An 11,343-nucleotide genomic window follows, 5' to 3' on the forward strand; every position below is an offset into this window, starting at 1 on the left:
CACCTGAATCAGAAGCGTCCACCACAACAAAAAATTGGAGAGAACGGTCAGGGTAACAGAGAACAGGAGCCGAAGTAAACAATCTTTTCAGCCTCAAGAACGCGGAATTGGCTTCGGGTGTCCATTCAAACGGAACCTTAGTAGAGGTTAGCCTCGTAAGTGGCTCAGCGACGCGACTAAAATTACGAATAAATCGCCTATAAAAATTAGCGAAGCCCAAGAATCTCTGAAGGTGCTTCTTGGAAACCGGAGTGGGCCAATCTACTACTGCTTTTTCCTTAGCGGGATCCGGTCTGAGTCTACCCTCCTCAATGATAAAACCTAAGAAGGGAATGGAGGATGAGTGAAACTCGCATTTTTCCGCCTTGACGAACAGTTTGTTCTCGAGCAATCGTTGAAGGACTAACCGAACCTGCTGCACATGTTCGTCAAATGTTGATGAATAAATTAATATATCGTCCAGGTAAACAAAGAGAAAACGACCTGTCATGTCCCGAAAAATGTCATTAATGAAGCCCTGAAAAACACCAGGTGCATTAGTAAATCCAAAAGGCATGACAAGATACTCAAAATGTCAGAGAGGAGTGTTGAATGCGGTCTTCCATTCATCCCCCTCTCGGATGCGATTTAGATGGTAAGCGTTACGTAGATCGAGTTTAGTAAAAAACCTAGCTGATTGTAATGGAGTAAAAGCAGAATCAAGGAGTGGTAGAGGATACTTATTCTTGACAGTAATCTGATTAAGAGTGCGGTAGTCTATACAAGGCCGTAGTGACTTGTCCTTCTTTTCGACAAAAAAAAATCCAGCGGCTACAGGTGCGGTCGAAGGGCGAATGAGGCCCGCAGCTATAGATGTGTTTATGTATTCTTCTAGTGCTTTGAGTTCGGTGTTAGATACCTTGTACAAACGGGTCGATGGAAACGCCGCCCCGGCTAGCAAATCAATGCCACAATCGTAGGGTCGGTGGGGGGGAAGTGAGAGTGCTCTATCCTTGCTAAACACCGCTCTTAAGTCATGGTAGTGCTTGGGCACGTTTGTCAAGTCTATGTTCTCTATAACAGCGGTAGGTGGCGGTGTATGAGATCCTGCTGCGGAACGAAGACAATGTGTGTGGCAGGTTACACTCCAATTAATAATGGCCGAACGAGACCAGTCTAAGTGCGGGTTATGCTTATGTAACCAGTTTAACCCTAGAATGACGGGCGCGGACCGTGATGGCACAACAAGAAAAATTATTTTCTCACAATGATTACCAGACAAGCGCAGGTTGAGTGGGAGTGTCTGGTGGGTTATGCTGGCTAATAGGCGCCCATCAAGAGAATATACCCTCTTGGGCACATACAGTTTGACAACAGGAATCTTATGGAGTCTCATGAACTCAAAATCCAAAAAGTTATCATCTGCTCCTGAGTCAATGAGAGCGCAAATGTCTATTTGTTGGTTAGACCAAGAAAGAGTACCTTTTAGCTGCATTCTGCCTGCGGCCAACGAAGTAGAACGGCGACCTCTGGTGGACGTGTCCTCTGGCGAGTGAGGGCGCACTCGTGGCCGTGCGGCGAGGCGGGTTGTGATCAGCGGCCCCACAGTATAGGCAGAGTTGGAGGCGAACACGGCGTTCCCTCTCGGCGGTGGTGAGTCGGCGGCCTCCCAGTTGCATCGGCTCATCTATCTGCCATGTAGGAGAGGTGTCTTCGAGTTGCTCCGTCTTGCAGATGGCAGGTCTAGCAGGCGCTGATTGGCTGCTAGGTGGGGCTTGTCTCCCTCGTCGATCCCTCCTCTCCTCCAATAGGCGGAAGTCGATTTGCACCGCCAGCTCGATGAGATCATCCAGATTCGTCGGGAGTGACAGCGGGATCATCATGTGACAAATCTCGTCCGCGAGACCCAGGAAGAAAGCGTCCCACAGCGCCGAGGGCCCCCAGTCACAATCGGCGGCCATGGTGCGGAACTCGATCGCGTAATCCGCGACCCGTCGTGAACCCTGTTGCAGCCGGAAAAGGGATCTCGCTGCCTCTCTACCTGGGAGTCGTCGTTGGAAGATTTGCTTCAAGGATTTGGAAATGTTCGCGTATGTGGAGCTGGAGGTGGTCTGACGGTTCCATTCAGCAGTCGCCCAGGTGCCAGCACGGCCAGACAGGTGAGAGATAACAAACGCTACCTTAGCCCGCTCAAAGGTGAAAGCGGAAGCGTTTAGCTCGAAATGAAGTTCACACTGCGTCAGGAATTGTCTTACGTCTTCCCTTTCCCCGGAAAAACGTTCAGGTCGGGATAGCCGTATGTTGCTGGTACTTGCGGGTTGTGTAGGTTGGGTGGATGCCTGGTCAGGCACAGTGGTCAAGGTGGGTATGACGGTGGCTAGCAGCATGTTGACTCGCTCCAACATGGCGTCTTGACGCTCCGACATTCCCTGTAGACCTCGGCTCAGGTGGTCAAGCTGGTCCCCCTGCTGGTTGATCCGTTGAGCATGGCCTTGAAATGCTCTTTTCCAGGAGTCTGTCTCTGCGGGTTCCATAGTATTGGCCGGAACTTTCTGTAACGATCTGGTGTGGTGGATCCCAAGGATGCAGAGATGTTTTAGCGTGCTGTCAATAGTCTTTCTCTTTATTCAAGAGGTAGCACACAATAGCAAAAACAAAGGCGATGGAGGCAAATACACAAAAACACACCATGTAAAAACTACCAATATAAATACCTACAAAAAAACAAAAGCGCTAGACAAGGCTAGGTGATACACTTCATGAAAGAAGTATAACTGAAAAGTAGAGATGTCCGATAATATCGGTCTGCCGATATTATCGGCCGATAAATTCGTTAACATGTAATATCGGAAATTATCGGTATCGTTTTTTTTATTATCAGTATCGTGGTTTTTTTTGTGGGTTTTTTTTTAAATTAAATCCACATAAAAAACACAAGATACACTTACAATTAGTGCACCAACCCAAAAAACCTCCCTCCCCCATTTACACTCATTCACACTCATTCACACAAAAGGGTTGTTTCTTTCTGTTATTAATATTCTGGTTCCTACATTATATATCAATACATATCAATACAGTCTGCAAGGGATACAGTCCGTAAGCACACATGATTGTGCGTGCTGTTAACCTTTAACAGTTAATTTTACAAATTTTCATTAATTACTAGTTTCTATGTAACTGTTTTTATATTGTTTTACTTTCTTTTTTATTCAAGAAAATGTTTTTAATTTATTTATCTTATTTTATTTTATAACATTTTTTAAAAAGTACCTTATCTTCACCATACCTGGTGGTCCAAATTAGGCATAATAATGTGTTAATTCCACAACTGTAAATATCGGTTGATATCGGTATCGGTTGATATCGGTATCGGTAATTAAAGAGTTGGACAATATCGGATATCGGCAAAAAGCCATTATCGGACATCCCTACTGAAAAGACAAAGTACAAAATAAAGGCGCTAGACAAGGCTAGGAAAAATACAAGCAAACCTGAGAATGAAGCACAAGACGGACTAGTGCAGGGGTCGGCAACCCGCGGCTCTAGAGCCGCATGCGGCTCTTTAGCGCCGCCCTAGTGGCTCTCTGAAGCTTTTTCAAAAATGTATGAAAAATGGAAAAAGATGAGGGGGAAAAAAAAAAAGTTTTTGTTTTAATATGGTTTCTGTAGGAGGACAAACATGACACAAACCTCCCTAATTGTTATAAATCACACTGTTTATATTAAACATGCTTCACTGATTCGAGTATTTGGCGAGTGCCGTTTTGTCCTACTAATTTTGGCGGTCCTTGAACTCACCGTAGTGTATAACTTTCTCCGACTTTTTAGGACGTGTTTTATGCCACTTCTTTTTCCGTCTCATTTTGTCCACCAAACCTTTAACGTTGTGCGTGAATACACAAAGGTGAGTTTTGTTGATGTTATTGACTTGTGTGGAGTGCTAATCGGGCATATTTGGTCACTGCATGACTTGCAAGCTAATCGATGCTAACATGCTATTTAGGCTAGCTATATGTACATATTGCATCATAATGCCTCATTTGTAGCTATATTTGAGCTCATTTAGTTTCCTTTAAGTCATCTCAATTCAATGTATATCTCATGACACACTATCTGTATGTAATATCTTCTAATTTGTTGCGGCTCCAGACAGATTTGTTTTTGTATTTTTGCTCCAATATGGCTCTTTCAACATTTTGGGTTGCCGACCCCTGGACTAGTGAGTCCGCTGGCGAGTCTAAGTACAACTGCGTCAGAAGCAAACAGTAGACAAAGTTCCGGCGCTCACAGGTTGTCAGCAGCCAGGTTAAATAAGCTGTTTCTAATTACAGTCAGGTGTGTGTTGCTGCCTTGCGTCAGCTGCACTCCATACTGTGAACGAGAGAGAGAGTGAACATGGAGGGCAGACAACAGAAATGAGCAAGGAAATTTCAGATTACCACAACGAGAAGATAAACATATTTAAACACTCCAGTGACAATGATATGACTTTGAAGAAGTCAAAACAATATTTTATGTTTCTTCTGCCAAGGAGAGTGTTTATATATTCGTCTATTCTTTGAAATCAGATGTTTTCAGTGTGTTTAAGTACTTTTTGAGCGCATGCAACAATTCTGTGAAATCAAAGGCTGATATGGTTAAGTATGGATGGTTACAAAGCACACATACGGTAAGTGCATCACGGAGGAGTTTCCCTGACCAGGTTTTTTCCACAAACATGTCAGCTTCTGCAGGATTTGGCTTTCATTTGCCACTTCTCTTCTCTTTTGTTCTGGGGTCTGGAAGCTCACATCTGGTGTGGACATGCTGGAAAATAAGATAAAAGAGCTCCTTTTTAGGATGGGCTTTATATGTCCCACGATGGAGAAATTATAGGGATACAAAAAATAAGGCAAAAAGCACCAACCACATGGTAACAAGAGGGAAACATTAAGGAAAACAAAGCACATAAAAGACATTAAAGGAAGACAGAGCTGATGCAACCACGTCAGCGGCGCCATTTCTACATACTGCTACAGAAGCAAAGCCCAAAAAAGAGCGATAAATTGAATGGACTGCGCATTAAGGGTGAGTACCTTCATGACCTCTACGGCACTTTCGGCCTTTTATTAATATCTCGATATTTTTAGGCCATGTCACGATACACGATGTATATCTCAATATTTTGCCTTAGCCTTGAATGAACACTTAATGCATATAATCACAGCAGTATGATGATTCTATGTGTCTACATTCAAACATTCTTGTTCATACTGCATTAATATATGCTCATTTTAAACTTTCATGCAGAGAGGGAAATCACAACTAAGTCAATTTACCAAAAGTGTATTTAATAAACAGTTATTAAGCAGTGGCACAAACATTCATGTCATTTCCAAAACAGAACGTGCAAGATTGTCAGAGACATTTTAAAACAAGCTATTAGTGCACTTTTGTGCATGATGTCACTAAGATGACATATCAAAACAACACTAAATTAAAGTGCACTTTTTGTACAGAACGCCACTACAATAGTTTAAAACAAATAAAGTGCACTTTTGTGCATGATGTCACACAAGATATTTCAATAACTGTCAAATAAAAATGAGCTGCATAATAGGAAATCAAATAGTGTATGTCCTTCGCTATGTGGTAGGTTCCTGCGGACGTTATCTCCTGTTGATGACTATTTTTTTCATACGGTGTTGATCTGGAAATGGTTGCTTGGGCATTTTGTTGGTGTGGCACCGAACGGATATGTTGACATGCAGAGTTTCAAGCACTCTTCATTCTCTAGCGGGTGACTTTTCAAATGATGCTACATATTAGCAGTAATGCTACTTTTTGTACGCTTTTGCTGCATACTTGACATATTACGGTTGTCTGTTCAACATCTTTCCGCTTGAAGCCAAACCACCGCCAGACGATGGACCCCGTGCTGTTTTTCTTGGGAATGAATTCTTCTTCCTTCATTTGTTACCAGATTCGCACATTCTCTCTCTCGTATTACCACTCGCACCTCTCCGTTAGCATCACAGCTAACGTTACCCATGCGGCTACCTCTCTGCTCCGCGAGAGCGTATGACGTTGCACGCGCAACAGTATGTGACGTATGTAAGAAGGTGCGCTTGTTTTAAGTCTCTGGGAGAAGGAGAGACAAGAAAGAGTGAGAAAAGCCTGTAGTGTAATGCCCGCAGCTAAAAGCAACTGTGTGAGAACGTATACTCGAATATCACGATATAGTCATTTTCTATATCGCACAGAGACAAACCCGCGATATATCGAGTATTTTTGATATATCGCCCAGCCTTATATCGGACATTTCAGTCTCTCCATATCAGTGGTTCTCAAACTTTTTTTTCCACCGAGTACCACCTTAAAAACACTTGGCTCTCCAAGTACCACCATAATGACCAACATTAAAATACAGTTGCGCAGTAGACCTAATTATTCATTAAAAACAAGGTTTTATTGAACAAATAGCGTATTTTCCGGAGTATGGAGCACACCGGTATATAAGCTGCACAACTAAATTTCAGAAGAAAAAAATATGTTTCCATATATTAGCCGCACTGGACTATAAGCCGCAGATATATATATATATGTTATTTACACAGAAATATGTTGTAAATATTTATTTACATACCTTAATTATTTCCAAACAGTGTCTGTAACACTGCAGTAAAACGGATGATCAAACAAAAGAGAAGTCATCGTCATGGACCCACAAGCTGCGCAAGCTAGCTCTCCAATCAGCTTAACAGACTAAATAACTCTGCGGTGACGTTTTGGTGAGTTCACTGAGGAATTTGTGAAACTGAAACAATACGAAAAGAATGCCTTTGTAACGTAATAAAACTATGACTGGCACTCGTAAACATGTTAGCATAGTAGCTAATGTAATGACGCTAGCTTGATTACATTACGATAGCACGGACAATTTTGCGTAAAAACACTCCTACTGACATCACACATGGGACGGTTTAGTAAGTGAGAATAGTTTTAGTTGTATTGTAAAACTTACAAAACGTTGCTTGGAGCGATGAATGCAGAATCCATACGCGTAGAAACGCTATGAACGGCCGGAAGACAAACACGGCATTCCGGTTGAAAAAAAAATAAACGCACGACCCGTAAATGGAAGGACACCTGCATTCAACAAATTCGGCCATAAGATGGCGCCATAGCACAAATTTATAAAAAAAACTTTTTAGCTGTATTTGCCTTTTTTTTTTTTAACTATTTTTATTATGACTACTGTCAGAGATAAATCCATAAATTAGTCGGTATATTTAATATATTTGGCCACTCAGTTTGAACAGTAACACTGTGTTTGAATACGGAAATTAAAACACTGTATTTTAATCAAGTGATTCTTTGCCGTACCACTAGATGGACGCGTGCCGGAGTTTGAGAATCACTGTTCTGGAAGGATTCTCGCTCACCCTCGCGGTCTGGGCATTGGCCGAGAGCTAGTGGGCAGCCTAGGACGGAGTCTCTGTCTCTGGCCATACAGTATTGTGGGTGTTGAAATGGCAGTTTTGTATTGTGATGTTGTTCGTCTATGCTTGGTGCAATCGTATGTACTCTTTTTTTTTTTTTTGCTCTTTTTGTCGTTTCACTTTTGTAGCTGTATGTAGAAACTCAAACACAGTGTGACTGTTCAAACAGTGGTGTCAGGCTTGTCACTAACAGTTTAGTTACGTTTTGGTTTTTCCGTCGTGTTTGTTTTATTTCCTGTCAGCGCTCTTATTTTTTGTTCCTTTTCCTGCACGTCTCCCTGAACGCTTGTTTCCCTCACCTGTCCCCGATTGGCAGTCTGGCACACCTGGTGGCAAGTGCCTATCAGGCTACTTTATATACCTGCCTCGCCCTCCAGTCAAGGCTGGAGTATTGTTTGCTGTGTCCTGTATGCTGATCAGTGTTTCCCATAAACTGCCAAGATACCTGTGGCGGTGGCGGCGTGGCTATGGGCGTGGTCACCATGACATCATCGAGTAATTTGCATAATTTACTACAATGATTTGATTTTCTCTAAAAAGGCTCAAAAAATGTATACTTACTAATTAATAATAACAGTTTTGTTTTAAACGTCCATCCATCCATCCATTTTACAATATAATTACAACACTTTATGTACATATTTATATACAGATTTGAACAATAAGTTATTCACTGAAATATATTTATTAATTGTGGTTCTTACAAAAAATATATCTTATAAAATATAAAAGCTAAAATGTCTGAAAGCTCTGCCCCTTTAATTAGTGCATACTAAATAATTTAACTTTAGCCTACTACTACAACCATATTATTTACCAGCAACATAAAGTGAAACAGAGGCAGAGGTGTCCTGCCACAGTCAGTAACAAATAAACAGAAAACAGTAGTGGTGGTAGATAGACACAGAGCTTCATCAAACATCTGATCCACTGAACAAAGAGCTCCAAAAATCTTGAACTTTAGACTGCCATCAGTTTTACTCCCTACACCAGGGGTGGGCAATTAATTTTTACCGGGGGCCGCATGAGCTACCCGAGCACTGCTGGAGGGCCACATCGACAATATTTCAATTAAATTTTGCTCAATAATATTTTTGATATATACCGTAAGATAAATAATAATAATAATAATAATAATAATAATAATTAATAATAATAGTAATACTTCAACATAGTGTGTGTAACAGCATTCCATGACTAATATAAATAAATTAACATTAATAATAAATGACAGTAAAATAAGCACACGTATGACTGAGGAGTCATAGTGTAACTTTGTGTGGTGTTTGAGTTGTCCGACTTTTTGTGTGGCCGTAAACGCACCAGTGGTTTAGTATGCGTGTTGGTGACAGATGACAAGTTGGTTTTGGCCTGGTTTGTACGGCAGAAAATGACTAGTTTTTCGAGATAGAAGTGTTTTACTCATGTTTTTGGTGTGGTTATGTCCGAATATAAACAGTTTTGCTCAATAAAGTGATCGATATAATTCCTGTCCTCGAAGCATCTCGATAGACGTTACAATAATTGAACGGTGTTCAATTGAACGGTGTTGACGAACACCGTTAAAGCCGCTTGTTGTCACTGTCACTCTAAGTTGCATTGCAAAATTACATAGAATAAATATGTTTATTTTGTTTAGAATTCAGATGGGATTTGATTTGGTGCGCGGCATATATTTGCAGTGCGCATTTGCGCAGGCACGCACCTTAGAGTGGACGTTGCTTTGCAGTCCCTGTCTTTTTGAAAACACGCCATTCCTCATCAACTTTTCTCTTTTTAGCGTCTCGGGTGTAAACCGTGCATCACTTGTCGCTGCATGTGCACCTTCACTCGCAGGTTACACACGGACACACGCCCATAAATAATACTTTTCAAAATAAAAGCAGCACAGTTGTATTGCGCGCACGACATAGATGTTTTTTCAACTTTATTTTGTAATTTGTGATTGCAGCTGTTCACATTCACACACAATCACGCACACGCATACGTCCACACGGAAGTAATACAAATAACGATTTTCAAAACAAAAGCAGCACCGTTGTATTGCACACTCGACATAGATACTTTTTTAAATGTATTTTGTAATTTATAATTGGCCTCACGCGGGCCGGACAGGGACGCACAAAGGGCCGGATGCGGCCCGCGGGCCGCAGAATGCCCAGGTCTGCCCTACACTTAACTATGTGTTTCCTACTGCCTGCAGACTTTGCACCCTTTGTTATATACACATGTTGTGTTTCTAATATAAATACATTTAATAAAGTCAAATACAAATAAGGCAACAAGAGAAGTCTCCTACACTTCTCTTTTGTAAAGTAAATCTGAACAGCCGATATGGGCATCTACATCAACTATATGATTTGCCTGAGAAGCTAGAGAGGACAAAAAAAAAAAAAAGTTTTTATTTTTATTTTTTTTATTTGTGGCGGACGTAATTCTTTCGTGGCGGGCCGCAACAAATAAATTAATGTGTGGGAAACCCTGCTGATAGCTGTTAGACGTTTCCTGTATGCTGTGAGTTGTTTTCCTGTTCCTGTTTGCTGTTTCCTGTCTCCTGGTTCGTGTTTTACCTTCATTTTTGGACATTAAAACCATGTTTTCCTGTATCAAGCCTGCCTTCAACACTACCTGACAAGTGGCCCAAAATATTGAATATTAGATATGTCCGATAATGGCTTTTTTGCCGATATCCGATATTCCGATGTTGTCCAACTCTTAATTACCGATTCCGATATCAACCGATAGCGCTCTATACAGTCGTGGAATTAACACATTATTATGCCTAATTTTGTTGTGGTGCCCCGCTGGATGCATTAAACGATGTAACAAGGTTTTCCAAAAGAAATCAACTCAAGTTATGGAAAAAAATGCCAACATGGCACTGCCATATTTATTATTGAAGTCACAAAGTGCATTATTTTTTTTTTAACATGCCTCAAAACAGCAGCTTTGAATTTGGCACATGCTCTCCCTGAGAGAGCATGAGGAGGTTGAGGTGGGCGGGGTTGGGGGAGGGCGGGTTTTGGGGTGTATATTGTAGCGTCCAGGAAGAGTTAGTGCTGCAAGGGGTTCTGGGTATTTGTTCTGTTGTGTTTATGTTGTGTTACGGTGCGGATGTTCTCCCGAAATGTGTTTGTCATTCTTGTTGGTGTGGGTTCACAGTGTGGCGCATATTTGTAACAGTGTTAATGTTGTTTATACGGCCACCCTCAGTGTGACCTGTATGGCTGTTGACCAAGTATGCGTTGCATTCACTTGTGTGCGTGAAAAGCCGTAGATATTATGTGATTGGGCCGGCACGCAAAGGCAGTGCCTTTAAAGTTTATTGGCGCTCTGTACTTCTCCCTACGTCCGTGTACACAGCGGCGTTTTAAAAAGTCATACATTTTACTTTTTGAAACCGATACCGATAATTTCCGATACATTTTAAAGCATTTACGGCCGATAATATCGGCAGTCCGATATTATCGGAAATCTCTATTGAATATACTTGTTAAATAAAACCTCTGCCTTGTTCCAAATGAATACTTGGGCCTACTACGCTACTGTGTTTTAAAGACGGTCAATACGGTGCTACTTGAGAAGCAAGTGTTTTCTGAGGTGGTACTTGGTGAAACATTTTTTTAAGAATGACTCATCTATCCATAAAAACATTCCATTCAAATTTCCTTGTAAAAGTGAAACGATAGCGCGGCCTCCCGGCTGTGGCAGATTGTCGGAACAACACGATGGTGATTATTTCTCACTTTTTCTCTCCGCTTTCCCGCCGCGCCCAGTGTTCTTCGATTGTTGCTGCCGCCAACAAACACTCGCCGGGCAGAGTGAGGCCTTTTGATTAGGGACGCGCTACGGCGGAGTCGACGCTGTGCGGCATCGATTT

The 11,343-nt window shown here is 41.7% G+C and overlaps 1 protein-coding gene across 4 annotated transcripts in view; it reads left to right on the forward strand.

Moving 5' to 3' along the window:
- LOC133656094 (thyroid hormone receptor alpha-B) overlaps nucleotides 1–11,343 on the forward strand; it is a 350,922-nt gene that overhangs the window by 254,118 nt on the left and 85,461 nt on the right. The window contains exon 1 of one of the 4 annotated variants that reach the window (XM_062056911.1): nucleotides 4,877–5,049. The exons of the other annotated variants lie outside the window; for them this stretch is intronic. The gene's annotated coding sequence lies outside the window, so the exon portion shown is untranslated. Of the gene's footprint in view, nucleotides 1–4,876; nucleotides 5,050–11,343 lie in introns of those variants that run through there. 4 annotated transcript variants of the gene reach the window in all.

The sequence above is a fragment of the Entelurus aequoreus genome, linkage group LG08, assembly GCF_033978785.1.
Source record: "Entelurus aequoreus isolate RoL-2023_Sb linkage group LG08, RoL_Eaeq_v1.1, whole genome shotgun sequence".
In the NCBI taxonomy this organism is placed as follows: domain Eukaryota; kingdom Metazoa; phylum Chordata; class Actinopteri; order Syngnathiformes; family Syngnathidae; genus Entelurus; species Entelurus aequoreus.